This window comes from Equus przewalskii, chromosome 12 (genome assembly GCF_037783145.1).
Source record: "Equus przewalskii isolate Varuska chromosome 12, EquPr2, whole genome shotgun sequence".
NCBI classification, from domain to species: domain Eukaryota; kingdom Metazoa; phylum Chordata; class Mammalia; order Perissodactyla; family Equidae; genus Equus; species Equus przewalskii.
Genome location: NC_091842.1, coordinates 17,459,018 through 17,475,561, shown reverse-complemented (window position 1 = coordinate 17,475,561; position 16,544 = coordinate 17,459,018). Strand labels below are relative to the sequence as shown.

Here is a 16,544-nt window from a genome sequence, read left to right as displayed (position 1 = left end):
CCTTCATTGATTTGTTTTCGCCCCCACAGCTTCCTTCTGGGTGAAATGCTCTTCTAGAGTCGTACCCGAAGGAAAGGTTTCCTTTCAGTCAGCTTGACACGACTTCACAGATGTCCCTGAAAGCCAGGCCCTGGCAGAGGGAACCATTGTTCCTCATCGTCCTGAGTAACAATCCCCAGGAGCCCAGAACGTGGGTCCCTGTGCCTTGAGGGAGAGCGTCCCGGGCTTCCGGTCCCCCGAGAAGAGGAGCTTGGAAGAGAAAGCCCTTTCACTGATTTTTCCAGGGGCTTTAATACACTCTGGATGATTAACATTGCTTCTCAAGTCTTGAAAGGGATCTGAGCCAAAACACAGCTCACGGAAGTGGGGATTTCCCCCAAAGTTATTGCCTGTAGAGTCCTAAACTGTTTACACAACAGTAGTTTACGGTGTGTGCAGCTAAATCCTTTCCAGGCCCCCAGCGAAGGGTGGGAACTTCTCTGAGGGAAAGTTGTGGAAGCTGGCATATCTGCCTCTCACACACTGTGGGTGCGATGTGATTCATATTCTCAGAATAATAACACTCTCAGCTGTGGCAGAAATGCTCTGCCTAGGAGAGACTATTCAAAGCCTACCAATGAAGCACCTTTGATGCAATTCCTCATCACTGTGCCCATCGGTGGATTCGTGTGATAATTTGAAGATTCTGGGGGAGGGACCCAGGGAGAGGTGTTTCCTGGAAACAAAAAGCCACAGTGGAAGCAGGGTGAGGGCAGCCCCACACAGGAAGAAGAGAGAGGCCGTGGGAGGCGGCAGTGTGGGCTTGGGGCCTCTTCCAGGCTTTGTCTGCAGCTGGTCTGTGAAATGGCTTCTTTGAGGGTCAGCTCTCACTGGAGTTAGGGCTGTAAGCCAAAGTGTGGCCACAGTGAGCAGGGGTCTCCCCTGAGCTCCTGCTTCTCCCTCCACTCCCTGGGGTCTGAGCGTGCTAGGCCCTCTGCCTCTCCGTGCACTGTGGCCCAAGTGTTAACACCCTTCTGCTTTCTAGGGGAAGCCAAAAGCCCCTGGCCCTCACAAAATCCCTCCCAGAGTAGGGAGAGGCCTGGCATAGATGTCGCTCACTGTGTCCTTGGACTGGCGATGCCTGTTAACAATAAGTGAACACGTAGACTGTTCCTTTACGTCAACTTTTCTTTTCAACTTAATGATATGTGTTTATGTGTGCTTCATTTGTAAATTTATTGGATGGCAGTTGGCTTTCAAGGAGCTGTAAACAGATCCCAGTAGAGTTTGTTTAGACTTGGCGACTTTGTACAGTTCTGTGGGCCGTGGGTATTCTTTTCATGGCCTTAGAGGGTGTTCCTATTACCAAGGTGCTGGCGTGTAAAGGGCATGGCCTTCAGGGAATGACAGATGTCACTGGAATCTTAGCTCCACCACTTTTTAGACTGTGGCCTGGGCCGCTTATCTAGTCTCACTGAGTCTCAGTTTCTTCATCTGTAATGTGGTAAAGTTGCCAGGATTAAATGGAATAATTTAGCTGGAGTCTGTGCCTGCAGCAGGTACAAAAGAAATCGCTACTCTTTGCTTCCAGTGAAGGCAGCTGCCTTCAGTTCAGTAAACCATAACACGAAGTGTGGAACCATTTAAATAGCTCCAATGGCTCCTTCACGGACCCTTGGACAGTGCCTTCTCTGAGGGTAGAGACGACCTCTTCCATGTCACCACACCTCCCCCAAAGGCTGGCGCAGGGCCTGGCATGGCACCGAAACTACGTAGAAGTTTATTGAATGAATACATGATGGTCTGTGGACATTTAACCTTCAACGTAGGTGATTTTTAATGACTAAATGAAACCAGCTCTCATTCAGTTTACTTTAGAAATGCTGCTAAGCCAGACAGATCAAGGAGTCCCATGACTATAATAAATTTGGGCTAAAATGTGTCTTTTTTGTGGGGAAATTTGAACCGTAATAAAAAACTTCTCCTGCACTAGGACATGCACCAGGTGCCTGTAGACTCCAGGAGTGTCCTTGAAGCCATTCTGATTGCTGAGTGTCAAGGTGACTTCTGCTTTCCCTCATCATGTGCTTCTCCCTCTTTTTTATGCTTTGAAGAAAAGAAGCTCTGAAAAGGGAAATCAGCTCTGTCACTCTGCCGTGTGAACAAGTTAATCTATATACTGATCCATGAATCAGTAAGATGAGCTGTATGTCGACAGTACTTATTGGGGAAAGTCATTGATTTAATAAATGTTTACCAAAGATAATAATAATAATAACATTCACCAAGCGTCTCCTTGGCTAGGGTCTGGAGGTACCAACTGGAGGGTGACAGCACCTCTGCTCTCAAGTAGGTGGCAGACGAGTGAACAAATGAGTGAGACTGCTACAGGCTATGAGAGGCAAGGGTCCAGTGGACCATGGGAGCACAAGAGTGGGACCTACCCCAGCTTGGGCTCAGGTCAGCTTCTTGGGCTCAGGTCACTCATTTGGGTGACCCCCAAAATGAGTCCCAAAAGAGGTGACTTCTGAAGAGCATGCTTGGAAGAGGAGGTGGCACATGAGAAAACCAGATGTGGAAGAGCCACTGTAGGCGGTGGTGGGTCATTCCATCCAGCTGTGTTCTGGAGGGCAATGTGGTAATAGAGGAGGTCAGAAAGGTGGGCAGGGGCCAGACCCCAAAAGCCCTTTTGTGCTGGCAAAGGAGGGGACTTTCTTTGGAGGGAGATAAGAGTCACTGAGGGATTTTAAGCAAGAGAATCACTTGGGAAAATTGAATTCAACAAATATATATTAAGCATCAATCATAGTACCTAGAACACCGAGGATGCAACAGTGAACACAATAGACAGGAACCCCTGCCCCTGTGGAACCTTCATCCAGCAGGGAAGAGGAAAAGTAAGCAAGAGAAAGATAAATTGTAAATAGCATGTTAGGGAGAGAAATAAATCAGAGAAGGAGGATAGGGTGCAGGGACAGTGCTGGGGCCTGGGTGCGCACAATCTGAAGCAGGATGGAGGCAGAAGGAACTGTTGGAATAAAGACTCTTGGAGGTGTCGTAAGAACTTTGGCTTTTTACTTTGTGTGAGATGGAAGTTAACACTGGGTTCTGAGCAGAGGAGAGACATTTAAAAATGATCCTTCTAGAGGCCAGCCCAGTGGTGCAGCAGTTAAGTTCGCACGTTGTGCTTCAGTGGCCCAGGGTTCGCCAGTTCGGATCCCGGGTGCGGACCTACACACTGCTTGTCAAGCCATGTTGTTGCAAGCGTCCCACATATAAAGTAGAGCAAGATGGGCACAGATGTTAGCTCAGGGCCAGTCTTCCTCAGCAAAAAGGAGGAGGATTGGCAGTAGATGTTAGCTCAGGGCTAATCTTCCTCAAAAAAAAAAAAAAAGGAAAAAACAAAAAAAAAAAACCAAAGGGAAAAAAAGAAGATCTTTCTAACTACTGTGTTGAGAAAAGATTGTAGATGGGAAGGGTGGAAGCAGGAAGACCAGCCAGGAGGCAAAGACAAAATCTTGGTGAGGGCTGGCCTGGTGGCGCAGCGGTCAAGTGCACACGTTCTGCTTCAGTGGCCCAGGGTTCCCCAGTTTGGATCCCGGGTGTGGACATGGCACTGCTTAGCAAGCCGTGCTGTGGTAGGCGTCCCACATATGAAGTAGAGGAAGATGGGCATGGATGTTAGCTCAGGGACAGTCTTCCTCAGCAAAAAAGAGGAGGATTGGCAGTAGATGTTAGCTCAGGGCTAATCTTCCTCAAAAAAAAAAGAATCTTGGTGAGAGGGATGGTGACTGGACAAGGGGTAATGGTGGAGGTGTGAAAAGTGCTAGGATTCTGGACTTTTTTTCTTTTCTTCTTCTTCTTTTTTTTTTTTAGGATGGAGGCAATGGGATTTGCTGATGGATTGGGTGGTTGTGTGAGAGAAAGAGATGAGTCAAAGATGACTCAAGCTTCTTTGGCCTCCTATGGGGACGACTGTGGGTGGAACAGGTTTGGGGGAAGATCAGGAGTTCGGTGTTTCTCGTGTTAACTTTAAGATGTCTGCCGAGCATCCTGGCAGAGATGTTGAGTAGGCAGCCCTGAGTTCACAGCAGAGATCTGGGCTGGAGACAGCCTTGGGAGCCATCAGAGTACAGATGGTATTTAAAGCTTTATCAGATGAGATCATCAGGAGATGGATTATGGATGGCGAGGACAAGGACTGAATTCTGAGACATTACAACTATTTACAGCTTAAAGAGAGGAAGAGAAACCAATGAAGGAGCCTGAAGAAGAGGTGTCTCTCCTGTTTAACAGAATGCACCCCCTTCCTACCTTCTATCTCCTCTCCTCTCCTGGGAGTAGAGTCATAGGCCTCCCTCCGCATTTTCAACTTGTCCTTTCTCCTGGCTTCTTCCCGCCTCCTTCGAGACCTGCTCAGGTCTCTCTCATTTGAAAAGAACCTTCCTTGACTTCTAAGCCCTCTATTCACTGTTATCCTATTTTTCTATTTTTCTTTACAAATAAACTATTATTTCTTTCAACGTTAATCAAACAACTATTATATGCTAGGCACGAAGGATATAGAGACAAAAAAATAGACTTTATTCTACTTGAAAGAATATCTATTTATTTCTACCTGTCTGCTTCCATCAAGCACTTTGGATAGCATTTTGGCTGTGTATATAGAATGAAATATAAAATATATAATCATAAACTAAGGATAAAAATTTTGTGCCAAGGAAAATACAATTTAGAATAGAAGAGCAGGATCAGGAAAAAAACCCAGAATATGCAAATAAAAGTTAAAGGGTGTATAAGAATATAACAGAGGGCCAGCCCCACGGCCTAGTCATTAACTTTGGTGTGCTTCGCTTCAGCGGCCCAGGTTCAGTTCTCAGGAAAGGACTCACACCACTTGTTGGCAACCATGCTGTGGTGGCAACACACATACAAAATAGAGGAAGATTGGAACGGATGTTAGCTCAGGGTGAATCTTCCTCAGCAAAAAAAAAAAAAAAAAAAAGATATAATTGAGCCACCAATCTGATCAGCACTTCCTGCTCAGAAAAAGGAAAATGGGAATTCCTTTAAAAATTTACTGAAGTATAATATACACCCCCCAAATTTTCATGTCATAATTATGTGGCCCCATACATTTTTGAAAACTAACACCCTATCTAAGCAGCACCCAGATCGAGAAGTCAGACATGATTTGCACCCAAGACTCCCCTCACCCTTTGTAGTCATTTCTGATCAGTGTTCCCCACAGGGGCTGATGTGATTGATTTGCCTGTTTCAAACTTTTGGGGAATTGCTTTTTGAGTGCCAGTGTCCATGAGATGATATGCTAGTTCCTCAAGGAAAACAAAAGTTTTCTGGCATTTAATTCTAAAAGAATATTTTCTTCTGGAGTTTCCTTTAAGAGACACTGGAAAAATTAGGTAGACTAAACGTTGTCTATGTCCAACATATGTTGGGTAGCATACATATACATGTGCGCGCAGAATGAAACATAAGATGCAAAATTATAAACTAAGGGTAAAAAGGGGAAAAGAGAGGCAGTTATTTAAGCATGACTGGAAGCTGACCAGAGACAGTCAGAAGGTAGAATATGGAGAGAATGGGGTTAAATGCCAGAGAGATCACGCAACCCAGGAGCTGGGGAGCAGCCTTCCAACCTGGACAGTAGCAGGTGACTAGCAAAGTTTCCTCCAGTGACGAGGCAGGAGCCAGGTTGGGGGAGGTCAAGGAAGGAACTGGAGCTTTGAGGTGATAGCTTTGAGTGGAGACAGCTCTTTCAAGAAGGGCCATTCTTGTGGGAAGGAGAGAGGGTGGCAGGCAGAGGGAGGGTGCTGTTTATTTCTCAATAGAATGGGAGAGACTTAATCATGTTCTTGGAGAAAGAGGTAGTCCAGAGACGTTGGAGAGAGAAAAGAAAATTAAAGAAGCAAGGACCGAGGTGGTAAATGCTCATATTGTGCACACACACACTAACACACACACACATACACACACTCAACCTAACTTGGTTTCTCACTCTCTTTAACTTCTCCTGGTCATAGACCCGTCTTCTTAGCATTGTTCTCTTTTGTTCCGAGGCTAAGATGCCCTTAGCAACCACACACCCAAGTGGGGGCTCTAGGATGTGTCCACTCGGGCCTCTCCCTGTAGAGGGGGGCACTGTGGGGTATCTGCTGGACTTAATTTCAGCCATCAGTTCCAGAATGGCAGGGATGCAGGAGGCCTTAGTGAGTGTCCAGCTCGTGTCATTATTTTCCACATGAAGAAACTGAGGCCCGAGTTTTCCTGGCAAGGTGGAGACAGTAGCGGCAGAGCTAACCCACAGACCTCTGGACGGCTCCTTCAACAGCATTTCCAGAACTCTCCCTCTTGATCCCTCAAACCTGAATTTTTCTCAAATTTCAGCATGCATCAAAATCACCTGGAGGGTTTGTTAAGCCATAGATTCCCTGGGTCCCACCCCCAGAATATCAAATTCAGTAAGTCTGGGGTGGAGCTGAAAGTTTGCGTCTCCAACTGGTGGCCACACTTTGAGAACACTGCTGGGGAGGTGCTGTAGGCAGGGGAGGCAGTAGGAAGGAGGAGAGAGGGAGGGAGGAAAGCTGGACCTGGCCCTTAGGAGTGTTTCCTTTGGGCTGATCTCATTTCCCTCAGGTTGGGCCTGAATGAGGCAGGGGTGGGCAGCTGCCAGCCTGAGAAGATGAGCCATTCCACCTTCTAGCCGCCAAAAGATCCAAGGAATGCAGTGGGGCAGGCTGCGCTCTGAGACTAATCCCAGCAGAGCAAGGCTGTCCTTAAACACAGCACAGTCCGGGCTATTCCATCGCTCCGGCCTGTCTCTGGGGGAGAAAATCACAGGGAATCCCACTGGCTGCTCGGACCCAGGCTGGGACTCCCAGATGACACTCCACTTCCAGCCAATTCTGAGGGCTGCTTGCCCTCCCCTATGCCCAAGGAAAGGAGGGGCACCTAGCTGGGTGTGACCCAAGGTTTTTCCTCTGCATATTCCATTATCTGGGCGCTCAGAGCATATGTCAAGTGAATTCTGTGTCTCTGGCAGGTTATTACGCACTGAATTAGTGTGGTGAAATAAAAACTATAATAAAGCTGTACCAGACTCTTAAATTGTTAAAATTTATTATAAAATGTGCATAGTTATTAACTGATTTTTGCCTGTGTGCGTTTGCCTGCGCCTGAAGCCAAAGAAGATGAAAAGTGACTCTGTCAGAAGGAGGCCGAGAGTTGGCTCCTGGAATTCTCCAGAGAGTCCCAATGGGGCAGCAAATTCACAAATTCACGGAGAACACCACTGGCCTCTCACTGATGGCTGCTGCTTCTCCCTGGCGCCGCCTGGGGCTCTCCAGGCTGCACGTCACAGGCCCACGGGAGGAAGCCCGTCTGTCCACTGCAAGGAGGTCCCGGGAGGGCGGAGGGAGGGGTGGATAAATGGGGCCTCGAGTTTCACTGGCATGTTTACAATCAGGAGGCCTGATTATTCACCCCCTCTAATCTGGGGACCGAATGTTCGAGCTCAGGAAAGCTGCCGCAGATGGGCTTCCACCACATTCTCTTCTGCCATATCCGCAGGCCTGTTTCCTATTCTGGCTTTTGAGAACTAAATGAAGGTGCCAGATTTTCCTCAGCTCAGCTAAGGCTGTTTCCTGATTGGTCCATCACCAAGGAGCTGGTCGCTGGGCTGTCTGGGTCTCCCAAGGATTCTCCAGAAATGAAGTTAGGGTGTTTTCCTTGCTCTCAACTCTGGGGGAATTTGGAGGATGATGTTTTCTCTGTTGTAGAGAGAGATGCTCTGTAGGATGGAGGCAGGCGCCTAACTCCCAATGCATAATTTGAATCAAGTCCCAGGTCTTTTTTTTTTTAATTATTATTATTAAAGATTGGCCCTGAGCTAATATCTGTTGCCAATCTTCTCTTTTTTTTTTCTTCTTCTCCCCAAAGCCCTCCAGTACATAGTTGTATATTCTAGTTGTAGGTCCTTCTTGTTCTGCTATGTGGGATGCCCCCTCAGCACGGCTTGATGAGCGGTGCTAGGTCCGTGCCCAGGATGCGAACCAGCAAAACCCTGGGCCGCCGGGGTGGAGTGTGCGAACGACCCCCCACCCCGGGTGGCTGTCTTGACCCTGGCTCCAACCCCTTACAGGTGCTTTTGAGCGGATGGCGGCATCCTCACTGGATGAGGATAGAAGATAACAAGATTACATGAATATGTAATAAAGTGAAATCTAGTTAGTTCATCAGCATCATCTCTTTGGCCAGGCAGAGTGATTTCCTAGTTTTAACAGACAGTGAAATTGCTGATGTGTGAGCTGATGCCTGCTAAAATAGATCATACAGTGGCCAATCTGAGAGAGCCATGGTGCACTGCAGACACCCCACGTTTAGGATCCATTTATATGTTCTCCACCTTGTTCCAGAAAGAATGCGAGGCAGTTTGCAAAGATGCATACCCAATTGCAAGACATAATTAAATGAAAAATAAATGGGCAAAGAAAATAAGACAAAAGGAAAACAAGACAGAGGAAGCAAGAATGCAGCCAGGAATGAGGTTAGGACACAAAATTCATGACATCAGACCCTGTGTATTTGCTAGAGGTGGAACTCTGGGGCAGCCCTGAGCTTTCTCTCAAGTAACACAGAGAGGGAAACAGTCTCTTGATGCAGACCCAGGGTCCATGCAAACCAGCTGCTCAGGGGAAGCACAGCTATTCCTGTTACTGGAGGCAGAGAGAAATATTCCGCATGGGTCCTCAAAGAGAGGACACCGTGTAATGCACCAAGCAGTGTCCTGAACTGCCTTATAGTCCATATGGCAAGGAGTTTAATAAGATTGTCTCTTCTAACATTCCTCAAGGTAGGGGGGATAGCTGGGAGACAGAGCTGCCCCAAAACACTCTCTGAAGGTCTGACTCAATCTTAGTCAGAGTTTAGATTATCTATGATAGGTTGTCTTTCCTTCAAGTCATTTTCCATAATGAGTGATTCCATGGTGTGGTGTTAGAGGCTGCCACAGTGTTTAAGGTGTGTGTTTGTGTGTGACAGGGGGATGGTAAAGGATGGGGATGCAATGAGGGTTTGTAGACTCCAAACCTTCAGCTTTGTTGCTGTCATTTTTCATATTGAGGTCCCTTATAAGATTTACTTGAAGAAAGGGGTCCCCCATAACCAGTAATAGCTTTAAAAACCATGGTTTAGAAAAATGGGTCAACTTAATTTGATGGGCGGTTGTTCTCCCAATGGTGTGAGCATTGGGCAATGAATTTTGAGGTAATTCTCCTTGACAAGTACTTGGAGGGCGGCTGCCCTGGGCTGCTGGTTGGGTACAACCCCATATGCTTTAACAGTTGGTGGAGCTGGAGGTGGCACTGCATCCTCTTATGGAAACTGAGGAGGTGACCAGGACACCTGCCTGAACAGAGCCCTATTCAGGATGCAGCTACTGCCAGACCGTTGTCTCTTCCGATTGGTTGGTGCTCCTCTAGCGTCTGTTTTGATTGGTGAGTGCCAGTACCCTATGGGTTGTTTCACATTTTGAATATCACCCTGCCTGTAGCAGGGATGAGAAACTCCTCAAGGAGAGTTTGGGGTCCCACGTAGAGTCCAGACCAAGTGTCTAATGACTCCCCAAACTCTGACTGTGGCAGCAAAATTTAATCTAGGAAAAATTTAAACATTTACCTCAGTGATAAACTTCCCCATAAAAACCCATTTTATTTAACCTTAGACATCATGATTTCCTCTGATATTACCTGGGACACAAATTAAACACCTAGGTCCTGGAATGAGCTAACTTTATATGCATATTTTTGTCTCTAAGGCAGTTAAATGATGTAAAATGTTTTCTGAAAAAATGATGACATTGGGTTTCAGAATAGCTGATCCACATGCTTTCTTTTTGGCAGTAATTGGAGATCAAAGCCATTCTCTATAGCAGCCACTACTGACTCATGACCATAAAACATGCCCTCTGTTCAAAAGAGAATAACGTTCTCTGTCAGTGTTCGGTTCATCTAGGAGGGACCTCAAGTCATAAAGATAGAAAATAAGGAGGAGAAAATACAATCCTGCTTTACACCACGTTCATATTTTGCGGTGCCTTCTATGCACCATTTGCTACTCTAGGAGCTGGGGAAAGAACAGGAACAGTACTGATTAGGTTCCTGCTCCTACAGAGCTCACATTCCAGGGGTGAAAGACACACAATAAAAATTTAGCAAGTATTTCTTTTTATAACTTCGAGCTAATTCCAATATCTTAACCAGCTTGAGGTTGGTGTCCATCAATTGCCTTTTCTCTTGAGTTCAGATGCCATTTTCCTGTTTGTATGTCTAGTAATTTTGAATTGTGTGCTGGACTTTGTGAATGATATATGGTGGAGACTCTGGGTTCTGTTATGAGCATCTGAAGAGTATCAACTTGTTTTCAGTTTGTCTGTTTTAGCAGGCAGTTAGCTTGACTCTGCAGCAGCTGAGATGTCCACTCAGTTCTCTGAGGCTTAGCTGGGTGGCTGGAGTCTGCCCTGGGGGTAGATTTTGGGCTTAATTAGAGGCCTGCTAGAGTCACTGACGCTATTTGGGTCTCCTCCCTGTGACTCTCTCCTTTCTGGTTCGTCTCTCATCCTTTCTAGCTGCTGGCGATGCCCGGAACTCTGTCTTCTGGTTCCTCAACAGTAAGACTTCAGTTTCAGCCTCACAGGTCACTGATGGGGTGCTGCCCTCAGGTGAAAACCATAAAAATGAGAAATCACCCGGCACCTTTTCCTCTTCCAAATATCAACTCCCCTTCAGTTTCTTCCTGCTTTTAGTCAGTCTCAGTGCCTTTTGAGCATTGTCATTTAGATATTGCCCAGAATTTATGATTGTTATTTGTAGGAGAGTTGGTCTCATATGAGCTACTTTGCAATCATTAGAAGTAGATCTCCCAAATTTAGCAAATAAATAGATAGATAAATAGGTAAGATCATTTCAGATGGTGATAAATGCTATGATAGAAAAACGTAGGACAGAGAGTGTCTGGAGCGTGCGGTGAAGGGGCCCTTCACCTGAGTGATTGAGGAGGGACTCTCTTAGGAGGTGACATGGAACTGAGACCTGAATGATAAGGAGAAGCTCATGGATCTGGGCATGAGCACACCAGACGGAGCATCAGGCATACAAATGCTGCAGTAAGAAGGAGCATGGTGTGTTAAGAGGCAGGGATTAGGTGGTGGGACAAGAGAGCGGGTGGTCAGAGAGATGGGCAGCAGCTAGATCCCACAGGGCCTCGCAGACTATGGTAAGGCATTGGCATTTTATTCTACAGATGAGGAGAAACCTTGGGAGGATTTTTAAGCAAGGCATGATGTGATCTATTTTATGCTTTCAAAAGATTGCTCCAGCTCTGGGGAGAACAGGCAGCAATGGAAACAGGTTGCCCTGGTCATCTGGTTCGGGGAGGACAGAGGCTTGGGCAAGAGTGACAGCCCGCAACAGGCCCCACCCACTGTGGGCAATGGCCCGAGCAGTGGAGAGTCTGAATGAGCAGCAAACATCAGGGGTCAGTGCTGAGCATAGCTGGTCACTGTCCTCATGATGCAGGCTCAGGGAGCTGAGGAGTGGAAAGAAAGATTTCTTGGACTCTCAAGGTCTGGTAGTAGTGCTCCTCTATTTAGAGAATAGCATGGGGACAGGAGCCATGGGCAGTCAAGAGCTGCAATGGGTTGAGGGTAGGGTTAAATTTATAAGACATAGGTATGTGAGTTATTTCTTTACAAGACAAAGGAAAGATCATGTAAAAACGTCATTAAAATGGTATCAGAGCAGGTGGAGTCTGGTTATTGGGTGGTCCTATAACTTTGGATAGGAATCAGGTCGAATCATGACGTCCTACACTTCCCGGAGGATGATATAGATCGGTATGTAGGGCAGGATGCCCTGGGCTTCCCTCCCTGGGGCAGCCTTGATCCTCATCACCCAGAACAAAGGCCTGGTGAGGCTGACCAAAGTGGCTCCTAAGATACCACTCCTAGGGTGATAAATTCAGCCCAGTGGTCACAGCCTCTGCCCAGCCCTGCCTTCCTCTCTGTGAGCCTGGCCTGGGAAGTTTGGCTCACAGAATTCAAGTGGAGAGCCAGCAGGCACTAGATGGGCTGCCAGCCTCCTCAGGCTGGGCAGGGCCAGGCTACACACAGTCTGGTCCCTCAGTCAGGCAAGGCTCTTCCCTTTAGTCCCCGGGTCAGCGGACTCAAGCCTGGACCTCATATCCTGCCACGCATTCTTCACTTTCTGGAAGACAGTAGCAGAAAATCCCTCCTGGTTTCCCAGCCTAAGCTGGGGTGCCAACACAGCCCAACAGAGAAGCCCCCAACTGGGGCAGCAGCTTGCTTTCAGTCTGAGGCATTTTGCTCCCTCTCAGCTGGCATTCTTGACATGTTTGGCTCCCTCAGAGGGTACCCTAAAGGGAGGAAGATTACAATTATTGGAACCTCTTCCCTAAAGCCAAGAGATAGCCGTCTCCCTGGGCTGAGAGGGGCAGGGGGCAGCCAGGCTTTGGCCTCTGTGTGCAGACAGGCCTGGATTCAAATCTGCCTCTGCCACTCTCCGGGTGTCTATCATCAGCCACATTCTGAAACCTTCCTAACTGTTGTTTCCTCATCCGTCAGTGGGAATAGGACACCTCATGCTTCATGGGGTGGCTGCAAGGATCAGAGGAGACACTAAATGAGACAGTGATCGGCACAGTGTTCTACAGGACTTGATAACAGGAAGCGCTCAATCAATGTTAGCTGCAGTAATAATGAGGATATATATTACTTTTCATGATTAAGGATGACCGACCCACCAGGAGAATGTAGTCGCAGTGCCGTGCAGACCCGAGGTGCCTAGAGCTGTGCTGGAACTCATGACCGATGAGGAGCACCATCATGGGCACCTGCCTCTCAGGGGTCACGGTCCCTGGTAGAAACTGGATGGGAGGAGCCCTCAGTGACGTTGTGTAGGTAGGACACACGCCATAGCCAGCTCCCTCTCTGAGGTCCTGCAGGAACGTAAATGCTAAAGGAGGGATCGTGCCAGTGAGGCCTGGAGCCTGGGGATTGGTTAAATCATGTGCAGCGGCCTCATCCCCAGGAGAGAATACTGAGAGATGGGCCCAGCCTCCGACCTGCCAGAATGCTGAGAACTTGGCGGTTCGTCCAGGGCAAGCCTCTAGTTATTAAGGTAGAAAATAAGAAGGATGGGAAGAAACAATTCTGCTTTCCGTCACATTTGTATTTTCACAGGGCCTATGATTTGGAGGTGAGATGGTTCTGAAATGCTGGGTGAGGTTACCTTGTCCAAAATTTATCTTCACAATTTAAGAATGCCATCAGATGGGGGCACTAAAAGTTTTAGCCCTGAATTCTAGAAATTTTAAACTTTAAAGCATTTAAAAAATGTAAAATCCCCAGATGGTACCAGTGCACTGAAGCCAGGCCTCTGCTTTAGGAGCCTCTGGAAGGAATGGGTCCTCCTCTGTAGACCTGCATACGGAGGAAAGGAAGCCTGGAGGAGCTGCCAGCAGAAATCTCTTCTTAAAATCCCACAAAACAAGGGATTTTGCACAGTGCTGGTCTCCCTCTGTGGCCTTTCCCAGGAGGTTGGCTGGTCTTGGGGGTCCTGCGCAGAGGGAGGGAGCTGGGCCCCTCCCGCCTGGCAGGAGGGCACAAAGTTGGATGCCTGTGTTTTCCAGAGCAGCTGAATTATGAAATGTGAGGCCTCCTTCTGGTAACCCTAACTGGCGTGGGGCATCAGGATGCGAAGCCTTTTCTGTAGAGTGTGTGTCCTCTGTAGGGAGGTAATAATTGCTGCCTGGCCCGAGGGGCAGCGTCTCAGATGTCTACTGTGGGAGGTTATCTGGAGAGCCAGCCCAGGACTGGAGAGAAGGTGGGATGCCTCCTCCCTTGCTGCGTGCAGCCTCACACTGCCTGCCCTGGGGCGAGGCTTCCTACTGGCTTCTCAGAAAAGCAAGAAAGAAAAGAATGATGAAATAGACCATTATCTTGCACCAGACACAAAAATTAACTCAAAATGGATTAAAGACTTGAACTAAGACCCAAAACCATAAAACTTCTGGACGAAAAAACAGGCCGTAGCTCTTCGAAATCAGTCTTAGCAGCATATTTTCAAGCACCGCAGACCAGGTAAGAGAAACAAAAGAAAAAATAAACAAACGGGACTACATCAAACTAAAAAGCTTCTGCACAGTGATGTGGGGTCGGTGAGCCGAGGAGTCAAAAGAAAGATTTCTTAGACTCTTAAGATCTGGCAGTAGTGCTCTTTTATTTAGAGAATAGTGTAGCATGGGGACAGGACCCATGGGCAGTCAGAGCTTCTGCTGCCGCTGCTTCTGCTGCCCCCACTGGCATGGGGACAGGGCCCATGGGCAGGCAGGGCCGCTGCTGCTGCCCCCGCTGGCATGGGGACAGGACCCATGGGCAGGCAGAGCTGGTGCGTGGGGACAGGACCCACGGGCAGTCAGAGCTCCTGCTGCTGCCCCGAGTTGAGGGTTAGGGCTAAATTTAAGGCATAGCTATGTGAGTCATCTCTTTACGAAGACAAAGGAAAGAACATGAAAAAAAGTTAAAATGGTATCAGTGCAGGTGGGGTCTGGTCATTGGGTGATCCCATGACTTTTAGACAAGAATCAAATCGGATTAAGTAAAGGTTAGAAAGGTTAGACGCCACCACCCTAAACCAGTTACATGAGATTGCTAGACAGCAACCAACTTAAGTTCTTGCCTTCCCCATTAAGAGTTTCTAGGGACAAGGTCATCTCTCCTCTTCTTCCTGGTACAGAGAGGGAGGCACGTTTTACAGGTAGAGATTTACCTTACAAATGTAAATGTGTCCCAACAAGGGCAAGTTCCATTCCCCAGAGCCTCCTTCCCTGTCCCAGCCCATCAAAAGCAATCAGCCCAAAACAATCCTGATGCCAAAGAGACATATCCTGGGGTGGCCAATTTCAGGTCCCTACAAGGTCATCCCCCCTTCCTTCACAAACGCAAATGTCTCAAAAGGGCAAGCAAAATTCCAGTCCTCGGAGCCTGCTTCTCATCTGCAGTTTTAAAAGTAACCAGCCTAAAATCCTCATCACACAGTAAAGGAAACCATTAACAAAATGAAAAGACAATCTAACAATTGGGGGAAGATGTTTGCAAACCATACATCTGACAAGGGGTTAATATCCAAAACATATAAAGAACTCATACATCTCAACAACAAAGAAACAAAAAAACCAATTAAAAAATGGGCAAAAGATCTGAACTGACATTTTTCCAAAGAAGATATGCAGATGGCCAATAAGCATGCAAAAATATGTTCAACATCGCTAATTATTAGGGAAATGCAAACCAAACCTACAATCATATATCACCTCACTCTGGTCAGAATGGTGATAATTAATGAGACAAGAAATAGCAAATGTTGGAAAGGATGTGGAGAAAAGGGAACTCGTATACACTGCTGGTGGGAGTGAAAACGAGTGCAGCCACTATGGAAAACAGTATGGAGATTCCTCAAAAAATTAAGACTAGAGGTACCATACTATTCAGCTATTCCACTGCTGGATATTTATCCAAAGAACATGAAAACACGAATGTGTAAAGATACATGCACCCCTATGCTCATTGCAGTTATTCACAATAACCAAGACTTGGAAACAACCTAAGTGCCTATCAAGAGAAGAATGGATAAAGAAGATGTGGTATATATACACAATGGAATACTACTCAGACATAAGAAATGATGAAATCCAGCCATTTGTGACAACATGGATGGACCTTGAAGGTATTATGCTAAGTGAAATAAGTCAGAGGGAGAAAGTCAAATACCATGTGATCTCACTCAAGATAAAAACAACAACAAACGAATACATAGAGACAGAGATTAGGTCGGTGATTATCAGAGGGGAAGTAGGGAGGGAGGAGGGTGAAAGAGGAGACAGGACACGTGTACAGTGATGGATGGTAATTAGTCTTTGGGTGGTGAATATGATGTAGTCTACATAGAAATCAAAATATAATGATGTAGGGGCCAGCCTCGTGGCCGAGTGGTTATGTTCCCACGCTTCGCTGTGGTGGCCCAGGGTTTCGCTGGTTCGGATCCCGGGCGCGGACGTGGCACCACTCACCAGGACCACGCTGAGGCAGTGTCCCACGTGCCACAACTAGAAGGACCCACAACTAAAATATACAACTATGTACTGGGGGGATTTGGGGAGAAAGAGCAGAAAGAAAAAAAGAAAAAGAAGATTGGCAACAGTTGGTAGCTCAGGTGCCAATCTTTAAAAAAAAAAAAAAATATATATATATATATATATATATAGATGTACACCTGAAACTTATACAATGTTATAAACCAATGTTACTGCAATAAAATAAATAAATAAATAAAAAGAGTGATGACAGGACATAGTGGGAGCATGTGTACATGTGATGTGTACATGTGTACAGTGATGTATGAATGGTAGAAAGTAGGAAAATTGAAACGAGATTGAAAGAAAATTAAGAGGGAATAAAGAGAAGGGAATAA

The 16,544-nt window shown here is 46.8% G+C and overlaps 1 protein-coding gene across 10 annotated transcripts in view; it reads left to right on the top strand.

The window, feature by feature from the left end:
* Nucleotides 1-16,544, top strand: part of CALN1 (calneuron 1) — a 521,792-nt gene that overhangs the window by 11,379 nt on the left and 493,869 nt on the right. The window lies entirely within an intron of this gene.